This window comes from Manis pentadactyla, chromosome 3 (genome assembly GCF_030020395.1).
Source record: "Manis pentadactyla isolate mManPen7 chromosome 3, mManPen7.hap1, whole genome shotgun sequence".
In the NCBI taxonomy this organism is placed as follows: Eukaryota; Metazoa; Chordata; class Mammalia; order Pholidota; family Manidae; genus Manis; species Manis pentadactyla.
This window is the reverse complement of record NC_080021.1, coordinates 128,870,700-128,894,529: the sequence shown is the minus strand read 5'-3', so window position 1 is coordinate 128,894,529 and position 23,830 is coordinate 128,870,700. Positions and strand designations below refer to the sequence as shown.

General features: G+C 40.8%; 1 long non-coding RNA gene across 2 annotated transcripts; it reads right to left on the bottom strand.

The window, feature by feature from the left end:
* Positions 1-292: 292 nt before the first annotated feature.
* LOC118926332 (uncharacterized) lies at positions 293-23,546 on the bottom strand. Of its 2 annotated transcripts, none has more exons than XR_008996420.1 (5): positions 23,454-23,546; positions 20,401-20,495; positions 19,671-19,756; positions 16,226-16,399; positions 293-2,562 (listed from the first exon to the last, which is right to left on the bottom strand). It is a non-coding gene; the product is annotated as an uncharacterized LOC118926332 (long non-coding RNA). The 2 variants fall into 2 exon arrangements; XR_008996421.1 differs by lacking the exon at positions 23,454-23,546 and adding an exon at positions 18,261-18,995 and having other exon boundaries at positions 20,401-20,785.
* Positions 23,547-23,830: the final 284 nt, after the last annotated feature.

Here is a 23,830-nt window from a genome sequence, read left to right as displayed (position 1 = left end):
TTAAAATCATCTAGAGAGATAGGTGAGGGAGTGCATAGGGCACCCACCCCCTCACACCGGTGGATTGCCTGGAGGCCAGCAGGAAATATCACCAGTGTATGTGTCCTCTCTGAGATGCATAGATGTCCACCTGTGCATGTCACATGGTGAAATAAGATGGGCTAAAATATTTACACAGAGGAAATGAATCTCAAGCATAATGTTAGAGTAGGAGAAACAGAAGAAATAATGATTCAAAATACTGTCAGTTTTTTAAAGGAACTATATAATTGTTGAAATCAATATGGATGAAACCATGTGAAGCATTTCAAACAAAAATTTGTCAAAGTAAGTCCTATAGCTATTCTCCTGCTGCTAGCACAAGGTAGGCTTCGTTAACAGATGAAAACTTCAATAAAAAATAACAAATGAATATTTACTTTTTTACTAGTTCTAAGAAAGGATCTAATCCTTCCAACATATAAGCTCACTCAGCTATTAATGGAATGATATGTGATGGCTTAATATTAGCATTAAAATGGAGCCAGTCAAAATTGTTAAGGAAATTGGTTTTACCAGTTTTATGCACATTTTGAGAAATTACTTAGCTGTGTGGAACATTTATTTTTTCTGGTAAAGCAAAAGGCAACACTCTTCTTTTGGGTAATAGCACTGTTTCCTCCTTCTGAGCAGATACAGTTAGATAGTTGGGGTCTGCACATAGTACAGAGTTTTACAAACGTGTCAGGCAGTCCATGGCCAAGGTCCTCTCTGGTCATTGGGGGATGTAAGCTGCCTCACGTGGGGAACATTCCTTACAATCTTGGCTGAAGGTGCTGACAGTGATCAGAAGCCAATGAGGTCTGCTGGAATCGAGCAAGTGGGGGGCACTGTACAGAGCTGAGCAAGTGTACAGATGCTGCTCCGAGGGAGAGGCAGACATGATGCTCAAGAAGCAGCAAAGCAACTCTGGTCAGAGCTGGCTGGCCAGGGAGTCAGCCACGCACAGAGACCCTGTTAGGTTCCCGTGGGCCTTGTACGCATTGCCTTGGCCCCTTGTCCCTGCCTTTTTACCTGCCCTGAGCGCTTGCTTCTTCCCCTTCCAACTCTACTCCTGGCTACCAGGGGCCAGGCTGCTCGTTCCAATCTGAGCAGTGAATTGCCCACACATAGCAGGTGCACAGAAAGTCTCTCTAAAGCTGAAGGGCTGCCCTTTGGTTTTCACACTGGGCTCCATCAGCCCCATTATAATCATGACTTGTCCATAAAAGGAAACTCAGCATCTGACCCTCTATGTCTGAGATCCGGAAGCAGGTGAGCAGCCCTGGGGAGTGTGAGGCGCTGTGCTCCAAGCTCACAAACGAAACGGGGTGGGCTGGGAAGCCGCATGCCATCTGGCCCTGGAGCCCGCTGTAGGCAGGTCCTTGGCTGCCTGCCCCGCAGCTTCACCACAGGCCACTGCTATTTTTATGACTTTGCCATGAAAAAAAATTCAGTCATCTCCAAAGATGAAGTAATAGTATGCATAGAACAGCATGCCCTATGGGGGTGCACTATGACCGCAGTGGTTTCTATACATGGTTCCAGATCGCTCAGTGCAAAGGTCCCAGATGCAGACCCAACATTCAGATATTACCCTACTAATCCATTGCCACATTCAAGCCTGGACAAAGGATGCATTTAAATTAGAGTCAACTTCCACATGTAAAGAACAGAAGGACCCTGAAAATCCCACTTAATCTTTTTTCCAGCTTCCATCAACAAATGACAGCTTTCATTATCCTGGAAAGCAGGACTGGAATTGGTCACTGACCCACTATTTGCATGCAGTGCAAGTCTAAACTTGTATATAAAGTCCCAAGAAAAGGCAAAACTATACACCAAGGTAGGAATGCACAGATCAGCCTTTGCAGCCAGATTGAAATGTGCTTCTATGAAGTTTTATTAAAGAACAGCTGCAGGTGTAAGTGACTTGCTTTATGTTTCCTTTATAATTTTAAATTTCCTTTGTAATTTCAAAAATATTTGGCTCATAATCTTAGAAAAACTTACAGATGAAAATCTGTGGCCGAGAAAGTGAAAGTGTGTGTCCAGGCTCCCCTGGTGGGTCAGACCCACAGCCCCTGCCCTCAGCGCAGGAGCCTGATGGAGGCCCAGTGCGCATCGCTGACACGCCCGCAGAGACAGAAGTGGCCCCGTTCAGTATGAGTCCCATCCTCTGACTCTTCTGTAATCAAGAGGTTTCTCTTTTAAACGGATGTTTTCATTTTTAAAAACTTCTCATTTTTTAAATTTTAAATTTGAATGTTTTAATTAAATAATTTAATTTTTAAATTGTACAACCGATTATTTAAAAAGTTAAGCTATTGAGGTGAGTATTTTTTCTGATCTGTGCTTCTGTCTGCTCCTTGAAGGCTCAAGGAAGCGCGACGTCATTGGGGATGCTGATCGCCCTTTGGGATGGCCACCTCACTCGGCAGGACCCACTGGGGCCGGTCCTGGTCTGGAGCTCCTCTGTGGCCAGCAGCCTGAGGCTTGTTTCTCTCCAGTGGCTGCTCCGGTCACCTTGCCGCATCACAGAGCCTGCCCAGATTTAAGGGACAGAAATTAGATGCTGCCTTTCAAAAGGAAAAGCAAGAGTTTGCAGACATCCTTAATATACTGCAGTGTTACTGAAATTCTTTCAGATTTCGATTCCAAGCCCCACCACATGATGCTTTCAGGTGTAAGTGCCTCCACACACATTACTTCATTTCTATGCATTTGGTTCTCACATGAATCCGATATTATTTGTTATTTCTGCTGTTATTTGTTATTTCTAGTTTACAAAGGACAAAACAGGCCCACAGTGATTAAGAAATATACATACATTCACCAGATTTCACCCAATTGTCTTCTCACACTGGCAGCAGCTGGCTGTCTTGGGATTTAGTCTATTTAAAATATTTCTTGGTTTTAGGAAACAACAGTAGAAGAGTTGTTTCTCTAATATCTTAGTAATACCCAAAAGGGACATTTAAGAAATAGCTCAGGTCCCAAGAATGCCTGGGCCAGATGTTGCTCCCCATGGGTATTAAGAGGTTTGTGTTAGGAAACAAGGTGTTCTATTGCCCACTGTCAGCTGCGGCGACCCCCTTCGGAGTTGGGAATGAGGATCTGAGCAGCTTCCTGAACAGACTTTCACCCTGTCCTCTCTGCTTTTAGACCCACTCCCAAATATGTCACTGGTGGGGTGCTATTATGCTTGATGTAGACTGAGTGTGTCCCTCCAAAGTTTGCATGTGGAGTCCCTATTCCCAGTATGATGGAATTTGAAGGTACAGCCCCTTGGGAGATAATTAAGTCATGAAGGTGGAGCCCCATGGATGGTATTAGTGCTTTTGCAGGCCGGAAGGCCCCCTCGTCCCTTCCACCACGTGGGAGCACAAGGAGATGAACCTATGAACCAGAAGTGGTTTCACCCAACATGGGATTTGCAGGTGCCTTGATCTTGGACTTCCAGCCTCCAGAATTGTAAGGAACAAATTCCTGTTGTTTTTAAGCCACCCAGTCTGTGCATTCTGTTACAGCAGCCCAGACACACTTAGAGAATGCTCAAGTAATTTACCATCCCATGGCCTCTATTCTTTAAGAAGCTGTTAAAGAATGGGTTCCTCCAAAACAATAGAGCAAATTGATACCAATGTTTATTGAGTGCTTACTGTGTATTTTCCCAGCATTTGCATGTGTTACACATCTATGATATAACTGATCAACATCTAAGATGTGCAGTGATCAGTATGTTAATCTGAGGGTACTGATGCCCAGAGAAGGTCATGCTGTCAAGACATTTCTCCATTCTCCGCTACTGAGACTCATGGAAAATGACTATATACATAAAAAAAGAACACAGGCATTAAACCCCAATCTTACATTTTCAAAGAAATAAAGAACAGGTCACAAGCAATCACAAATCTTCCTTACCAAAAGCTGTGACGCCTGGACTGAGCCAAGGGGGCTCGCTGAGAGGTGGCACCTGCACCCCTGGATCCCGTGCCATCACACATCCCCTCTGGGATTTCACAGTCCTTGACCCTTTGCCCGGCGGTCCTAGATCACAAAGATGAGACCCAGGGCCCACAGTGCGCATGGGCGGGAGGCCTCTGGCGCTCTGTCCTCCTTGGGGCTCCATCGCGGAGAGCTTTGTCGCTGTCACCTCCTCTACTGGTCTCTAAATACTGGATGTCCTCAGTGTTCAGTCCTAGACAAGCTTCTGTGCTCTTTGCCAGATCGCCTTCGCACGTGTCCTAGCTGACCCCATGGCCTCCAGCACAGGGACGGTTAGCACTTACTCAGCCCCGCTTTCTCCTCTGAGCTCTGGCTTTGTGTGCCTAATGGTCTGTTAACACCCGTGTGATGGATTCAGGTTTGTGTGCCTCCTGGAGCCCTACCCCACAGTGTGGCCCTATTTGGACAGGGGCCTGTAAGGGAGGTTAAATGTGGTCAGGATGTGGGGTCCTGGTCTGATGGAATTGGTGTCCTTATAAGAAGAGATGCCAGATGGCTCCCACTCTCTCTGCGCACACGCCGCAGAAAGGCCACATGAGGACCCAGCCAGGGGGTAGTGGGGTCTGCATATCAGAACCCCACCCTGCCGGCACCTTATCTTGGGCTTCTGGCTACTTGAACTGTGAGAAATTAACCTCTCTTATTTAAGCCACCCAACCTGAATAGACTGACGCAATCCTCACATGAAAGACCATGATTATTTCAAATTGAGTACATTTGAAACTAAACTCTTGGTTTCCTCTCAAAGCCAGTTTTTGCACACTGATATTTAAGCTGGAGCTCTGGGAGCCACTCTGATTCTGAGCGGCCATTCCTGCTGCAGGCCTGGTGCGCCCCTGCCCATCCTCACTGCCACCACTGCACCCGATGTGTCATTCATGTTGCCTGGAGCTAACTCTGGTAACCCTGTGACAGCTCCACACGCTCCCTTTCTTGGACCAACCCAGTATGCTCTCCATAAGAAGTCAGAGTCACCTGTGCCACATGAAGTGGACCTCCCTGGGTAAAGCCCTTTAAGTATCTGCCATCACACTTGCAGTAAAATCCAAACTCCTGACTATGTCTTCCTGAGCCTCCAAAAGATTTGAGGCTATGAAATGTTAAGTCCTTGCTTTTCGGAAAATATCTTGCTTGTGGTTCCACATTCAAGTAAAGATAATTGGGCTTGAGGTAGAAATGGAAGGCCAAAATATATTTTCTTAAGAACTATAGATCTTACTGCATGATCGTCCAGCAACCAGTTTTGCATAATGAAAATTCTGATGATTAATTTATTTGACAAATATTAACACGTATCTATCATGGTCCAGGCATATTTTAGGCCCTGCCCTTCATTACTGACCAAAAGAAGTAAGAATTCCTATTCCCATGGAGTTTATAGTGCAGTGGGCTAGACAGAGGACAGGTAATACGTGATTAAAATTCACAGAATGAACTTCCACTTCCTGGAAGGTGGAGCAGATGACTTTTCCCCAAACGTATAAGTACAACTAAAGTGCCTGGCTGTTATATATAAACAGACTTAAGACAAGTGGAGAGAAGAAAGGTGACCGGGGGACATTCGGACCCAAGAAATGACACAGCGGCCTCTACATCCCAGACTGGGCACTGGAGAATCTGAAAACCCACAGACATTTTGTGCAGACAAAAGAAAGCATGCTCAATATAGCCGCAGTACAGGCAACTTTTAGACAAAAACAGCTCTGTTTTACCTAAATAGTTCAGAAGAAACCGTGGTCCCTTTCCTCTCCCCCATGCCAGCAGCAAAGCCCCAGTGGAGAGCCCAGACTCCCACCCTGGCCAGGTCCTGTGAGGGCCTCCCGCCTCCTAGCCAGGATAGGTCAGCAGAGCCTGTGGGAGGCCTGACCTCCCACACACCCCAGAAGTAAGGAGTACCCACTGCCTTGCCCAAATGATAAGTGGAAGCCTGATCTTTCATCCTGCCTGGTGGTAGTAGGTGAGATTCTCTCACCCATCAGAGTGATGTCAGAGAAAGCCTGATAAAATGTAAAATTTAAATAAGATCCAGATTCTTCAACATAATATACAAAATGAGTAGGTTTGAGAAAATCACCTTTTATACAAAAACCCAGGAAGATCTCAAACTAACAAGAAAAATAATCAACAGACACCATCCACATGATGACACGGGCGCTGAATGATCCGACAAGGGTTTTAAAGCCTCCATCATCAAAACCTTTTAATGAGCAGCTATGAGCACAACTGAAACAAAGGAATCAGAAGAATCAAGTGGAAATTTTAGAGCTTCAGAATATACAACAGCCAAAATAAAAACTCAAAGGATGGACTCACAATGAAAAGGTAGTGGACAGAGGAAATAAATAGTGAACTTGAAGATAAAACAGTAGAAACTACCCAATCTGAATAACAGAGGAAACAAATGGAAAAAAATTGAGCAGAGCCTCAATAAGGAACAATAACAGAAGATCTAACATTCATGTCACAAATTCCCCAGAAGGAAAAGAAAACGGGATGGAGCTGGAAAGTATTCAAACAAGTAAGAGCTGAAAATTCTCCCCAAATTTGGCAAAAGACATAAACCTATAGATTCAAGAAACTGAACAAATCATAAACAGTATAAATTCAAAGAATGCACATCAGGACATAGCATAATCGAGCCTCTGAAAATTAAAGACAAATAGAATTTCTTTAAAAGAAGGTGGAGAGAAATCAATTACAGATAGGGAAAAGCAATCAAAAGATTACTCATTCTCATCAAGACTGGGGAGGCCAGCAGCAAGAAGCACGGGATTTTCCACGTGCTGAGGAAAACTTCTTAAGTCTGGTTTCTATTTTCAGTGAAAATATCCTTCAGGAATACAGGGGAAGTCCAGTCACCCTAGATGAAGGAAAGCTCAATGGGTCATGTTTTATGTCTGACTTCTTTTATTTGGCATAATGTTTTGAGGTTTTTTTCCATGTTTTAGCATATATGAGTATTTTATTTATTTATTTATTTTGCTGAACAGTATTCCATCATATCAATGTAGCATGTTTGTTTATCCACTTAACTGTTGGTAGATATTTGAGTTGTTTTTTTTTTTCTGGTGAAGAACTGGAATACTGTTGCTATGAGCATTCATAGACCAGTCTTTTTGTGAATCTATACATTTATTTCTTGTGTGTAGAGTCCTAGAAATGGACTCACTGGTTTACATTGTTAATTTATGCTTAACCTTTTAAGAAACTGCCAAACAGTTCCATTTTCCATTTGTACTAGCAGTGTATGTGAATTCCATTCTTACCATGTCCTTGCCAATGCTCTGTCCTGTCTTGTCTTTTTTATTACAGTCATTCTAAAGGTTCTGGGTTGCACTCAGTGGGGTTTAATCTGACTTTCCTTAATGACTAATGATGCTGAATATCTCTTCATGTGCTTTTAGGAAGTTTTTATTCTTCACTGAAATGTCTTTTCAAATCGTTTGCCCCTGTTATTTGGTCCTTTTAATTCTTCTTAAAATATTTTAAGAGTTCTTTATGTATTTTAGATATGAGCTTTTTATAAGCTATGATTTGCAATATGTTCCCCCAGTCTGTTGATTACCTTTTCATTTCCTTAATGTCTTTGAACAAAAAATAACAGTAATAATAATTTTGCTGAAAAAGAATTAATTTTATTTTTGTGTGAGTTCTTTTGGTGTTGTAAATATGAAATTTTTCCTAACCTAAGATCACAAAAACTTACATCTGTTTCCTTCGAACAGTTGTATAGTTTAGCTTACACTTAAGTTACTCTTTATATATAGTGTGAGGTGAGGCCCAATTTCAATTTTTGCATGTGAATATACAGTTGCCATTTAATGAAAAGACTATTCTATCCCCATTAAATGGTCTCACCACCTTTGCAAAAATTAATTGGTCACAGATATGTGAGTTCTTAGTTCTGTTGGGTAGAAAGATAGACATGAGCAGCTGGGGGAAGGGAAGATAAATTCAAGGAAAAACTGCCCAGCCTGCCCAGGTAAGGGGTCCTACATGAAGGCAACAGAGGCTTTACGGGGAGGTAACTTCTTTGCCAATCAGGACCAAGCCAAACTGGTCCCAACCTGATCCCAACGTGGGCACAATCGAACAAAACTAAGGGCTGCCCAAAACACCGTGCCTCATCATAGGAAAGGACACGTACACTGAGAGGTGGACACATCAATCAAATAACCCCACCTTGTCAAGCAAAGAGGCAACTCCTACCTGGATTAATATATAGGCCTCCTTATGTATTATTACAAAGGCCTCCCTCCCGCATAGCAGATGGCGGCCCGTGTCTACCCTGCCTCTGGCCTGCTCTACCCCGCGAGTGTATTCAAGCAAGACTTCCCCTCTGCTTCGCTATTGTGTCTGCCTCTCAGTTTGTTGCAGGGGGACGAGAACGGAGGACAATGACCCCAGCCCATAACAATTCTACTCCCTTGTTCTATACCAGTCCTTGGGCTAGTACCACAGTCTTTTGGGGTATAACTTCCCAGGAACTTTTGAGATTAGAAAAGGTGGGCCTCCAAATTTGTTCATTTTCAAGATTGTTTTAGCTTGTCTGGTCCTTTTCATTTCAATTAAATAATATTTACCAAGTAGAGTGTATTATTTATGTACAGTTCTTTCTGTCTTTAGCATAAATTTCCAGTAAAAACACTATTTTCCAAAAGTTTCCTTTCCCCTCTCCTTTCGATTAATTGGTTGATTCATTTGTCACAGTCTGATTTCCATCCTCGTGTCCCAGAGTATCTGGTGGATTTTCCAGTTCATGTACTTTAATGGTCACTTTTTTGAGTAAATCAATCCCTTTGCAGTCAGTCATCCTCTGCTCCCCCAACCGATAGCAATAAATAATACATTTTCCATCCTCTAGTTTTTCCTTTTCCTAAATGTTATGAATGCAATCACAGTATATGGACTTCTGTGGCTGCCTTCGTTCACTTAACAAAATGCATGTAAAGATTCATGCGTGTTGTTTCATCAATCAATACCTCAGTCTTTTTGATCACAGGTCCCACACTTTGTTTTATCCATTCCCCCACTGAAGGACATCTTCTTTTGTTTCCCCACCTCACAATATTTAGTAATTACAAATAAAGCTGCTATAATACAAACATTCAAGTGCAGAGTTTGGTACTAATTTCAGTTTTCAGTTTGCTTGAGCAAATACCTAGGAGTTCAATTGCTGGGTTGTATGGTAAATATATATTTAATGTTGTAAAAAATTCCAAACTGTCTTCTAAAGTCACTGAGTCACTTTATATTCCCCCAAGCAAGGAGCAAGAGGTCCTATTGCTCTTCATTCTTGCCAACATTTAATATCACTGGTTTCTCTTTTGGATTTTTACCTTTCTAATAACTGAGTAATGATATCTCATTGAGGTATTAATATGTGTTTTCCTAATGACAAATGCCACTGAACATTTTCTACCTGTTTATTTGCCATCCACTTACCTTTTCAGGTGAAGGGTGTGGTCAGATCTTTTGCCCAATATTAAAAATTGTTTTCTTTGTTATTGCTAAGTTGAAAGAGTTCTTTATGTATTTTGGATATGAATCTTTTATCAGATATGTGATTTTCACATATTTGTTTCCAGTCTGGAGCTTGTATTCAGATCTTTTAACCATATCTTTAAATATAAATGTTATTAATTTCAATGAAGGGAAGTTGACTATTTTCACTTTTATGAATTATTTTTTGGTGTCATAGCTGAAAAATAGTTGCCTAACATAACAGCATAAAGCTTTGTACTCTGTTTTCTCTGAAAGTTTTAAAGCATTACCATTCATATTTATGTCTGTTATCCATTTTTGGTTTTTTTTTTATCCATGCCCCCAACAACCCTGTGATGCAGAAATTATTATTTTTATTAAGGTATTATTGATATGCACTCTTATGAAGGTTTCACATGAAAATCAATGTGGTTACTACATTCACCCATATTATCAAGTCCCCACCCATACCCCAGTGCAGTCACTGTCCATCAGTGTACTAAGATGCCACAGATTCACTGTTTGCCTTCTCTGTGCTACGCTGTTTTCCCCGTGACCCCCAGCACACCATGTGTACTAAACATAATACCCCTCAATCCACTTCTCCCTCCCTCCCCACCTGCCCTCCCACAGCCCTCCCCTTTGGTAACCACTAGTCTCTTTTTGGAGTCTGTGAGTCTGCTGCTATTTTGTTCCTTCAGTTTTGCTTCACTGTTATACTCCACAAATGAGGGAAATCATTTGGCACTTGTCTTTCTCCACCTGGCTTATTTCACTCCAGCTCCATCCATGTTGTTGCAAATGGTAGGATTTGTTTTCTTCTTATGGCTGAATAGTATTCCATTGTGTATATGTACCACTTCTTCTTTATCCATTCATCTACTGATGGACACTTAGGTTGCTTCCATATCTTGGCTACTGTAAATAGTGCTGTGATAAACATAGGGGTGCATATGTCTTTGAATCTGAGAACTTGTATTCTTTGGGTAAATTCCAAGGAGTGGGATTCCTGGGTCAAATGGTATTTCTATTTTTAGTTTTTTGAGGAACCTCTATATTGCTTTCCACAGTGGTTGAACTAGCTTACATTCTCACCAGCAGTGTAGGAGGGTTCCCCTTTCTCCACATCCTCACCAGCATTTGTTGTTCTTAGTCTTTTCAACACTGGCCATCCTTATTGGTGTGAGATGATAATCTCACTGTGGTTTCAATTTGCATTTCCCTGATGATTAGTGATGTGGAACATCTTTTCATGTGTCGGTTGGCCATCTGGATTTCTTCTTTGGAGAATTGTGTCTTCAGCTCCTCTGCCCATTTTTTAATAGGTTTATTTGCTTTTTGGGTGTTGAGGTATATGAGTTCTTTATATATTTTGAATGCTAACCCCTTGTCAGATATGTCATTTATAAATATATACTGTAGAATGTCTTTTTGTTCTGTTGATGGTGTCCTTTGCTGTACAGAAGCTTTTTAGTTTGATGTAGTCCCATGTGTTCATTTTTGCTCTTGTTTCCCTTGCTCAAGGAGATGTGTTCAGGAAGAATTTGCTAATGCTTATATTCAGGAGATTTTTGCCTATGTTGTCTTTTAAAAGTTTTATGGTTTCATGACATACATTCAAGTCTCTGACCCATTTTGAGTTTACTTTTGTATATGGGGTTAGACAATGATCCAGTTTCATTCTCTTGCATGTAACTGTCCAGTTTGCCAACACCAGCTGTTGAAGAGGCTGTCATTTCCCCATTGTATGTCCATGGCTCCTTTATCATATATTAATAGACCATATATGTTTGGGTTTATATCAGGGCTCTCTATTTTATTCCACTGGTCTGTGGGTCTGTTCTTGTGCCAGTACCAAATTGTCTTGATAACTATGGCTTTGTAGTAGAGCTTGAAGTTGGGGAGCGTAATCCCCCCAGCTTTATTCTTCCTTTTCAGGATTGCTTTGGCTACTCGGGGTAGTTCATTTTTATATATGATATAAAATAAAGATACATGCTTTTTTATGGATGTGTTCAACTCTTCCAGTATCATTTGTTGAAAGTGGTATTTCCCACATGATATTGGTAACTTTTATTTGGAGCTTTCCTGAGCTTCATTGATAAAACTGATAGGCTGCACATGCCCTCTGTTAACATGTTTTCATTAATGTTTTTATTATGTCTGGTTTGTAGTCCTTCCCATGTTTTAAAAATTCCTCAAAATGCTGCTGCTAATTTTGAAAACATTTCTCCAAGTTGTTGTTATGAGTCGACTACCTGTCTTGGCTATTTCCTATCTTTCCCATGAGCCTCAGAGTGGACAGGAAGGTGAATGCACCTGCTCAGGTGGCCATCTTGTTGCTTTTCAGTTAATGCTTTCTTTCATAGTTTATACCAAATTGGTACCTGTTTTACCCTCTGACTTCAGTTTCTTACCACCTTTCTCCCCTGAACATGAGAGCATTAGCAGGACATACATAGTCTCATGAAAATATTCTTTTAATAGAAGTTGAAATTCAGGAATATGATGTCTTTGTACAGTGAGACCAGTGTGTCTGTGCTTTTACCAAGCCAGCAAGAAAGACAGTTTGGCTTCCCAGGGAGAACATGGAGGGGTATTCTTCAATCCTTTATTTCTATTTTTGGCTACAGGTTGTGGCCTATGGTTCCTAGTTTTCCTTCTTTGAGTGCAACTGTGAAGGTTTCAATAAGTGTGCTTCCACAGATCTTTTTTAGTAACTTGGGTTGGGCTTTTCTGACACGCCAATATCTTAATCCATAAGTCCCTATATTTAGAGGGAAAAGTAGGAAAAGCCCCGGGACTCAGCACAATTAGCATGGGATGAATGTTTTTATTTCATGGTCTCTCTGATCCTGGGGAATTTGTGTTTTAACTGGTCACAAGGCAAAACCCCAAATGGCAAATGGGACTGTATATCCTCTCTGACAGCAGCTAAAGCTTGCAAGAGTGGAAAAGTCTGAATTTATCCCAAATATAAGCCAACTTATGCTTCTATTATTGAACTTTTTGTGACAACAGTTCAAAGTCAGATTAATTTATTTGATTTTCATGGTCTACTGCCCATCCTCTGGTATAATTCCTTTACTATACAATTGAGACAATGCAGGCAGAGAAATAACCCCCAGAGGGAATAAACCATGAAATAATTAAGAGCTGACCATATTCTTTAGAAATGCACAGCTTGCCTTTAAAAATGAAGTAAACAGAAGACACATGGACGTTAAATTGTCTCATTTTCCTCTTCCTTGTTTCTCAGAAAATCAAGACTGTCCACATCTGACTCAGCGACTCACTAATGCACCTTCAGTTCTTTTAACGTTAGGACCCATTTGATGAAAACAAAGGAAACCCTCTGTTTCTTTTATTCACTCACATAACATGGACTTCACCCATTTAACATGTACATTTCAGTGTTTTAGTAGATTTGCTATTAATCCATTAATGACTAGCTTTTTCCCCTTGTCATAAATCATCTGGCCACACCGTGTGCATCTGTTCATCTGGCCACACCGTGGCCACACCGTGTGCATCTGTTTCTCGGTTCTCCAGCCGCTTCCTTACAGATTTGATTACTGCAGCTGTAGTGAGGGTTATAACTGGGGCACGTGATGCCTTCTACTTCTTTCTTACTTTTCAAAATCAGTTCAGAGATTTCAGTTCTCTTGCCTTCCCGTATAAATTTAACAATATGCTTATTTATTTCTACAGAAAATTTACTGTGATTTTGGGAGGACTTGCTTAATCCTATATATCAATTTGAGGAGAATTGATAATTTTACTATGTTTATACTTGTAATCCATTAACAGGGAATATCTCTCCATTCACTGAGACTACCTTTGATTGCTTTCATCAGTGTTTTGTAATTTTGGCATACATTGTTGTACACAAATATTTCATTTCTTTGAGCACGTACAAATATGATTTTAATTTGGTTTCCACATGTTCATTGAGAGTATATAGAAATGTGATCATTTTTGCATGCTGTGTTTATATCTCATGACACTGACGAGCTCACATATTAACCCTAAGGAGTTTTATGATGATTCCTTGGGGGTGTGCATCACGTAGACCGAATCTTCTGCAAATAGTGACAGTTCTTCCTTTCTTTCTGATGCACCTCAAGTTTACTTTAGTTTCTCACTTAATTGAACTGGTTAAAATTTGCAGTTCTATACTAAAAAGCTGTGCCGAGAGTGGACATCTTGCCTTGTTCTTGATTTTAGGGGGGAAAGAAGTCTTCACCATACAATAATAAGTTAACCATAGGTCTTATATAGACACTCTTTACAAGATTGAGGAAGTTTCTATTTATCCATTTTTGCTGAGCTTATTCATCACGAGTCATTGTTGAATTTTATCAAATTCTTTTTCTGTACCAGTTGACATGTTTATATGATTTTTTAAAAACATGATGAAATACATTTATTGATATTTGAGAATGGAAACAGCCTGCATCACTGGAATAGATCACTTTGGTCATGGTGTATAGTTTTGTATATTAATTAATTGGATTTGCATTTTTAAAAACCTGTGTCAGTATTCATGACACGTAGTGTTTAGTTTTCTTTTTTGAAGTGTCTTTGTCTAGTTTTGTTAGAGTGCAAAACTAACTTCATAGAATGAACTGGGAAGTACTTTCTCATTTATATTTTCTGGAAGACAATGTGTAAAATTGTTTTTAGTTCTTAAATGTTGGGTACAATTCTTGACCCTGGAGATTTATTTTGGGGAGTTTTTTCAAGTATGAGTTTAATTTCATTAATAGTTTTCTAATTATTTCAGATTTGGTGAATTTCAGTACTTCATGCTTTTCAAAGAATTGGGCCATTTTGTCTAAAGTTACAGAATTTTATGTGCACAGTGTTGCAGTATTCCCTTACTTATTCCCTTTTGATGTCTGTGAGGTCTAGAGTCATAGTCTCTTTTCATTCCAGATTTCGTAATCTATGTCTCCTGTCCCTTTTTTCCTTCATAAATCATAATAGAGATTTTTCAATTCAAGTGTTTTAAAAAAACACTATTTGTTTCTTTTTTTCCTATCTGCTTTCAATTTCATTTATTTCTGCCCTATTTTATTTATTTTAACCTGCTTGCTCTAGATTGACTTTTCTGTTCTTTTTCTAGTTTCTTACTGTTAAATCTTAGGTAGTTGATTTCGGGCCACTAGGATTCAGTGCTCGCATTTCACTCTCACGGCTGTTTTAGCTGCTCCCCTCCAGTTGTGAGGACTTGTCCTCATTCTCATGGTTATTAAGCTCCCTCTGTTTCCCTTTGCTGTCTGCTTTATTCCGTTTCATTTGTTCTGTCTGGATGTGTAGTCATGCTTTCCTCTGTCAGGGCCATTCTGCTACTGAGCCCATCTAGACAATTTTTAATTAGATGTCTGCATTTCTCAACTTTAAAATTTCCTTCTGGTTCTTCCATCTTCTATTGCTTGCTAAATCTTTCTATTTTTACTTGTTTCCAGCATTTTTTAGTTTCTCATCCTTGTCAGACAATTCTGACATCTTTTCATTGGAGTCTATTAATTGTCTTTTTTAAATTGAAGTTGGCATGTCCTGGTTCTGGGTGTGATGAGTGATACTTTTTTATTGTATCATTGGTGTTTGGTTGTTATGAAACTCTGGCTCTTATATGCCTTCTTTAAATCATGTTTTAGTGCTGGGGTAAGTGGCAGTGCCACCCCATTGCCAGCAGGTGGGGTGGAAATCTAGCACTGCAATCATTCTGCGTATTACCACCATGCAGAGGAGTGGGGGTGCCTGCTGACTGTCAAGCAGGTTTGGAAACCTAAGCTCCTGCTTGGCCTCTAGGACTATCACTGGGTGGAGAACAGGTGCCTCATTATCACAGGGTGAGGGTGGAAATCCTGGTCTGCACTGTCTCACTTACACCACTCAGGCTGGGAAGGGTTGTGGTGCTTCATTACCGCCAGGGTGGACATGCATACCCCCTTGGCCTCTGCAGTGCCATGGGGAGGGCAAGAGTACCCTGCTACCTTCACCCGGGCAGGTTGCAATCAGGCCCCACCCCCTAGGCGCTGATGGGAGGGGTACCTCATTCTTGCTGAGCAGCATGGCGTGCTTGGTTTCCCACTGAGACTTGCTGAGAGCAGTGAGAGGCCACATTCTATTTCTGTTGGGTTTGACTGGAGAAGAATGGCTATTGTCAAAAAGGTTACTTTCTTATTAGATTGGCCCTTTCTCAGTCCTGCAGCTGAAAAGAAGTCTTCAAGATTTTTCTTATCTGCTCCCATTGGCATTTCTGGGTTGCAGACTTGTCTTGCCTCCAGAATATGTGGAGGCAAAAAGAAAACCAAAGGAGCCCTGTTCTTCCTGGATCCCCAGGGCCCCGAGCTGATGCCCCTGCTCGTGATTGTTTTCCCTATAATTAGCTGTTCATTGTGGGATGAACAGGGAGAGATGCATGCATCCATCTCATCTCTAGCTGGAAGTCTTCCCCCGTAACATTCTTTAAACAGAGTTTAATTTTTAGAAGAGTCTTAGATTTACAGGAATTGAACACAGATTTAAGAAGATTGTACAAAGAGTTCCAAAATACCCCACGCTTAGTTTCCCCTACTATTAACATTGTACATTAGTATACATTTATTACAATTTGTTATATAGCTATCTGTGTTACCATTACTACACTAATATTAATACATGATTCACCAAAGGTCACACTTCATTCAGATTTCTTTGTTTTTACCTGGTGTCCTTTTTCTGTTCCAGGATCCCATTTAGTTGTCACCTTCTTAGGCTCCACTTGGCTGTGACAGTTTCTTAAACTTCCCATGTCTTTGATAACCGTGACAGCTTTGAGGAAGACTCTCGTAGACCATGGCTTTGTTGGAATTTGTCTGATGTTTCTCTCTTATTTACACTGGAGGAGGAAGATGACAGAATTAAAGTGCCGTCTTCATCACATTCTGTCAAGTTCTACACTATCAACATGATTTATCATTGCTGATGCTGACCTTGACCCCCTGACCAGGTAATGTCAGCCAGGCTTCTCCACTGAACACTTACTGTTCCCTCCTCCCTCTTATTTTGTGGAAAGAAGTCACTATGTAGAGCCCTGCTGAAGGCATTGGGAATTATACCTCCCTTCCTTGAGGACAGAGGACACACGTAAATTATTTGGAGTTCTTCACATGAGATTTGTCCATTCTCCCCCATTTATTTATTTATTCAATCATTTATATCATTATGGATTCCTGGAAATTTATCTTATACTTTTAAAATAATCCCAAACTATTTTTTTTGTTCAAACTGTTGCGGCTTGGGCCTTTGGGAGTTCTTTCGGTTTGCTCCCGTGTCATGTTAGCATCTCTCCACCAATGTCGGTCTTCTTTTCTGAGCACTTGCCTACTTTCTGACACTACAAGATATACATGTTGTATATCCCGTATTCCAGTCCTACAACCAGCTACTTACCCAAGGAGCCTTAGCTTTTTAAATTTAAGAATGGGATTAGAGACCAAGATCTGGGCACTAGACGCACTTACTTCCTGGGATATTTCCTTTAGGCTCTCTCAGCAGGAAGAGCACGTAATCTATGAGCGTGTATTGTCCTGTGTGTTTACACGCATCTGCAAGTATTTCCTTCCGCGAACCCCTGTATCTGTATTAGCTAAACGTGAGTTCTGCTGGTTTCCAACTCGAGTCTGCTACCGCGTGGATCACCCAGCCTCCTTCCCCTGCTCACCTGGGACCTCCAGGCTCCCACCATATCCCTCAGACATTTACTTAATTGTTCAAATCCATATAAATGCAGCAGGGGCAGAACTGATTCGCATTGTAGGGACAAACTTCCCCAGCAGAGCGCAGTCTGGTGAAGGTTGCTTTGGCTCCGGCTCAGACCCCCCACTTCCCAGCTGCGTCCCTGCTCACGGTTTGCTCCCATCCCCTTCGGGGAGGTTGTTTTGCACATCTGTAATGCATTTATGCCTTGTGTCGTCGTCTGTATTCTATCCTGGGATCTCCAACTTCCTAAATGAATTTTAAGTTTCCAGATTAAGGTTCACCCCCTGTTCTGTAAAGTTCTATGGGTTTTGACAAATGTGTCATGCCACGTACCCACCATTACAGTATCTAGTGAATAGTTTCACCACCCTAAAAAAAATGCAACCTGTTTCACCTATTCAGTGCTTTCCCCTTCTTATGAACCCCTAGAAATCCTTGATTATTTTTCACTGTCTCTACAGTGTTGTCTTTTCCAGAATGTATAAAATTGGAATCATACAGGATACAACCTTTCCAGACTATAAAGTATCCTTTCTCTTTATATTTTAATACTTCCAGTTAAAAAGAATTATCTATTTGTGATCATTGAGAAAGTAAGCAGAAAAAACAATGTGTGCTTGTTTTATAAGGACAGGCATTTCCTTGCATGGAAAAATAATTGTATTACAAAATGCATTTGTAAGTCTGCTCTGTAAAATTTGGATTTGATTTCAGCTCCCACTGGTAGATGTACATAAACAGTATCTATTGGTTTGACTAACTAGGACATGCATCACGTGTTAATAGTTACTTGGAAATAATTCTGAAGCTTTTCCTGAGACTATTGTATCATCTGTCCTTCTCCCAAACTCTCTTTCTCAAGTAACTTCTGGGTACTTGAACAAATATACATGTGTCTTTGCCTCTTGTCTCTTTCTAAACAACCTCAGTGAACCAAAGGTGAATTACTCAGAATATGCAGTGGTTTTTCAGGGTATAGGATTCAGAGGACATTTTACCTTTAGCACCAGGACAAATTGCTCTGCACCCTCTGTGTTTGAGCCCCTTCACCACCTTGCAGCAACCGTCGGAAACTTAGCATGGCCTCTGGAAAGAAATCTCACACTAGACTCCCTGTTCCCACTCTTCCTCACCAACAGACCCCTGTAAAATGTAGAGTGACCTTTCCTGCTTCATGTCCCCTGATGGGCTCCCCAAATTCCTCAGCACTGTGGTGAAGCAGAGCTTCATCAGGAATGGACACTGTCCATTTCCTACACGTGGTCCCTTCTTTGCTGCCCTGGAGCTTCCATCTTCTTGCTGTTGTGGCTCATCTCAGGTTCATTTCTGACGCCAGGCCTCTGCCGGTGGTGCACCACGGTCCCAGGCTTTTCCTGAGCTCCCTGTGAGCCAGGACTCAGTCATTTATAAGGCACCCCCTCAGAGAGGCTTTCCCCACTCCCCCTGCACAGAGATCACTGTTTTGTTGTATTTTCTCTGTCATGCTAGAATTATCTGCATTGCTTTTCTATGCTGCTCTGTCTACTCTCCCCTTCAGGATGAGTTCTCCATTCAGGAAGCAACCTTCCCTGTTTGGTTTGCTACTAAATCCCAATACCTGAGAGACAGACGAGAGGCTCTCAGCAGATCTTTGTTGAGTGGATGTATAGCTGAACAACTAATGTCACGCTTCTTACTGGCATTGAAATGGCTTCCTGGCAGCAGCCACATGCCTGGGCCACATTTCCCTTGACCTGCAGGAAAGCATAGAACTCCTTTCATATACTTCTCAGGCAGAGCACATTTTCTGCCCCAGAAGTAATCTCTGCCCTGTAAAGCTAATAGGAGGAACAACCACTTTCCGACTTATACAGCCCAACTATATCTTGATAAAACAAAACAAAACAAAACCTTCATTTGCTACAGACAACCTATTTTCACTGTGAAATTTAGGAAGCCGTGTCACTTGCTAAAAGAAACAGGTCACTCTGACATTTATTCTTTAGTATATACTACCAAAACCCAGGAAATACTCAACTGCTGTGGAGAGGAAGGTATCACAGGGAAAAAAGAGAATTGGGTTCAAGGATGTAAGATGCCTCGAGTGAGCCAGACGCCGTGAGTAATACCAATCCCCTCCTCACTGCCAAGCTTCCCAAAGGAAATGTTTGCACACCAACAGGGTCCAGTGTCATGGATGTAAATACTCAGAAAAGGTAGGTATTTGCCCCAAATGCTGCAGCACAGTATTATCAAGAGATTCTCAGAAGAGGAAAGAGAGGCATCTGGCATTCAAAGACTGCCTCGTATTCTTTGCAATATATCCCGAAGTGTGAAATAACCCAGCAGCAAATGAAATCACAAATGTGTTTTTGACAACTGGAAGCCTTGGGGGCGGAAGTCACCCTTGGGATAAAATTGATGCCTACCTCAAGCCACTGATGTTTTACAGACCTTCATAATTCAGCTGAGACAACAACGAGCCTCAATTCTTGTGTCTGCCTTGATGGTGATGCTGGAAAAGGCCATGGTTCTATTTTACTATGCAGTTGAAATACATTTTTGCCTTTAAGTATAAAATAACCATTTTAATCTATAATAAAATAAATGTTTTTGAAAATTGTTGTAGCACTCAGTTTAAATAGTAGAGATAAATATAATATGTATCTAGTTGAGTATACAATAGCAGATAAAATACTATGCTTTTGATTTATTTTAATTTACATCTAGTAATCAGTTGACCATAATTTTACCCCTAATATATGATAATGGGTGTAAAATTTAAATGGTGTTCCCACTCATTCATCATTATATTGGAACTGATCATTGTGCCTTATGAAGAGATCAGAAACTGTATGAAGTATGATTTTCATTCTTTTCCTTCTGCAATTCTGACAGTTTCAATTACCCATGGAAACATCCACCAGTATTTCCCGAAAGGGCATGAAGAGGGGTGGGTGTAGAAGTTGGGGGTGTGTCTGCTGCCCCCACCTATCAGCTCTCCAGGACCACGTGGACTGTGCTGAGGTTCCCGGGGAGGCTGCCGCGGACCCACATCTGTGAGCATCGTCTGTCTGGCTCCTTGGGAAAGGCTATTAGTCCATTCCATGGCTTTGGGGAAGAACAAGGGGATGGGGGGGTTTGGTGAAGACCACTAACCTTAGGCCTTGGAACCAGGCAATCTGGACAAAGCTCTCCACTGTGTTACGGAGTCGCTGTGTGATCTCAGGAAGTTCCTCAGCTTCTCTCAGCCTCTATGAGATTAAAAACACTCATTTTGCAGGGTTCTTGTGAAGATGAATAATAAAATATTAAACTGAATTCATAACCAATACATTCATTTTATAATTCATTTCTAAATCTACCTTAAAACCCCCGAGGCTCTGGCCCAGGCCCGCTGCTCCGCCCGGAGGCTCTGTCGTATTTCTCACGGTCACCGTCCATTTACACACCTTCCCAAGGCTTCTGTTTTCTCACCCAATAATCCCAGCTGCTTGAGCCTTTCTCCCCAGGGCCTTATTTTGATTAACTGCTCATAATTAAAATTAAATTTGATGAACTGGAACCAGAGCTTTTAGTTGGCTTCAATTAGCACTTCACATGCTAATTTAGTAAAACTCAAGAAAATGGAAAGAATATAATTTCCTATAATTAAAGGGAGGCTGAAAAACAGAGCAATTTTCTGGATAAAAGAGCCATGCTCTTAATGCTGAACTTTTTGTGTGAGTATATCTGAATTTATTGTAAAAAGATCTCTTTGATATGTAAATCAGCTCAGTTGTCAGGAGATTTGCTGAGATAGATGCAAAATATAGTATAGTTTTTATGGTGTAGTATTTTAGAATATATTTGTGGTACAGATATTTATATTTTCTCACTAGTATGATGGTAAAAAAAAGTACATTTTATAAACTTTATTCCTTTAGAAATCTGCTCTATCTATAAATTCATGATTTTCTATTATAATATAAGCTTATCATTTATACAAAAGTATGCACTTCACTATTAAACATATTAATAGAAACAAATATGTGTCAGCAAATAGTAAAAAAATAGGAAACTAATTCTAAAGGAATTAAGTAGTTTGCAAAGCATATTTTTTACCATCTTAACCATTTTTATGTACATTTTTAATGTGTAGTATTGTTAACTATACGCACGTTGTTGTGAACAGATCTCTAGAACTTTTTTGTCTTTCAGAACAGAAACTCTTACTCACTGAACAACCCCCCCAGCCCTCCTTCCAGCCCTGCAACCAGCATTCTACCTTCTGTTTCTAGGACTTTTAATAGTTTAGGCACTTCATATAAGTGGAATCATACAGTCTGCCTTTTTGTGATTTAGTTATTTCACTTAGCATACTATTCTTCAAGATTCACCCGTCTTGTTACATTGATAAGATTTGTCTTTTTTTAAAGACTGAATAATATTTCTTGGTATGTATGTTTACCCGTTCATCTACTGATGGACACTTTGATTGCTTTTATCTCTTGGCTATTGTGAATAGTACAGCAACAAACGTGTGCAAATACCCCTTCAAGATCCTCCTTTCATTTCTTGTGGGTGTATATCCAGAAGTGGAATTGCTGGATCTTATGATAATTCAATTTTCAGTTTTTTTGAGAAATCTCCACCTCCAGTCTGTTCACCATGGTGGCTGTACCATTTTACAAGGCCACCAACAGTGTAGAAGGGTTCTAATTTCTCTGCACCCTCAGCAAACCTTCTTATGTTCTGTTTTTCTGGCAGGGGTCATCTTGGCTGTCACTGTGGTTTCGCCTGCATGTCCCTGATGGTCAGGGACACTGGCCGTCTTCATGTGCTTGTTGGCAATTTGCATATTTTCTTTGAAGAAATACCTATTTGTGTTCTTTGCTAATTTTATAATTGAGCTATTTGGTTTTTTGTTGTTGTTGTTATTGTTGAGTTGTAGGAATTCTTTGTATATTCTGGAGAGTTAAAAACTTATCAGATATATGATTTTCTCCCACTTCATCGGTTGCCTTTTCACTCAGCTGATTGTTTCCCTTATGTGCAGAAGTTTAAAAGCTTCATATAGCCCCATTTGTCTGTTTTTGTTCTTGTTCCTTTGTTTTTGGTGTTTAATTCATGTATGCTGTGTAAGGTAAGAGTCCAACCTCATTCCGTTTCATGGGGATATCCAGGTTTCCCATGAAATTTATTTATTTATTTATATAAGGTATCATTGATATACACTCTTATGAACGTTTCATAAGAAAAACAACGTGGTTACTACATTTCACCCTTATTATTGAGTCCCCCCAATACCCCATTGCAGTCCTATCCATCACTGTAGTAAGATGCTGCAGAGTTACTACTTGTCTTCTCTGAGCTACACTGTCTTCCCTGTGACCCCACACACACCATGTACACCAACCATGAAGTTATTTTTTAATTAACCAAAAAGTCTTATATATATGTATGAAAGGGACTGAGGCTATGATGAATAGGAGGTAGAATGTGGAAGATGGAAGATGTCTGTCAAGAGACTGAGAAAACTTGAAATGTCTGAGCTCATAGAGCAGAGTAAAGATGACATGGGATAAAGAAATAAAGGACTTGGAATAAGAGGAGAATTCCATCAAAGAATGGAGGATCTATAGCACAGAGAGGCATTTCCCTAGTAAACACCAACTTTTTCCAGTGCATCATATATACTACAGTCATATTATTGTAATTCCTTGTATGATAACTATTTTGTCCATAAGACCGTGAATTTTGGAAAAACAAGATCTGAGTCTAAATTATTTACTATTTTATTCTTATGATCTGGCACACAGCATACAGTCAATACAGACTCATTGAACAACAGATTGAAGGACTTCCACTTCTAGCATGATTATGGACAAGACTATCTGAAGACCTCTTTCCACAAAACACTTAGAAATGCTGCATAAAATATAGCAAAATATTCTCAAACATGGAGAAGGCCATAAAAGGGTTGCATCTAGACTCTAGCAGGGTAACTCTAGAAGAGTAACATGGTGAAAAGCACCCAGAGCTTTCACCACAGTGAAGGCCTACTTCCCGTGGGAAGACAGCCAGAGCATCAGCCCACCTAAGGGAGGCATCTACCTGACTCCAGGCACCACGGCCCTCCTCTCTCACCTAAGGGAGAAAAAGGACTGCCAAGACACACTCATGAAGGCCACACATCAGGAGCACAGGCCCACTGAAAGAGCAAGACTTACCAAAGATCACTGCGTGTGCCTCCCCACTACACTCTTTACCACCCTGCCAGCAGTGGATTCCAGCTGAAAGAACTGTAAGAAGTAGACGTCTCTGACGAGGAGTCACCGGGGAAGGCCGAGGGACAATGGCAAGCAAAGAAGGAATTTGAAGAGTTTGGTACTTATAGCTACAACAAGCATGAAACACAGTCACCTCCTAGTCGGGGTAACATAAAACTTCACACTAAAAGCCTGTTTTCTCAGTTAATATTACCCAATATGTCATGCCAGATTTCAACAAAAAAATCACAAGGCATATGAAGAGGCAAGAAAAAATAGCCTGAAGAGAAAAAGCAGGCAGACTCAGACATGACACATGTTAGAATTATCAGACAGGG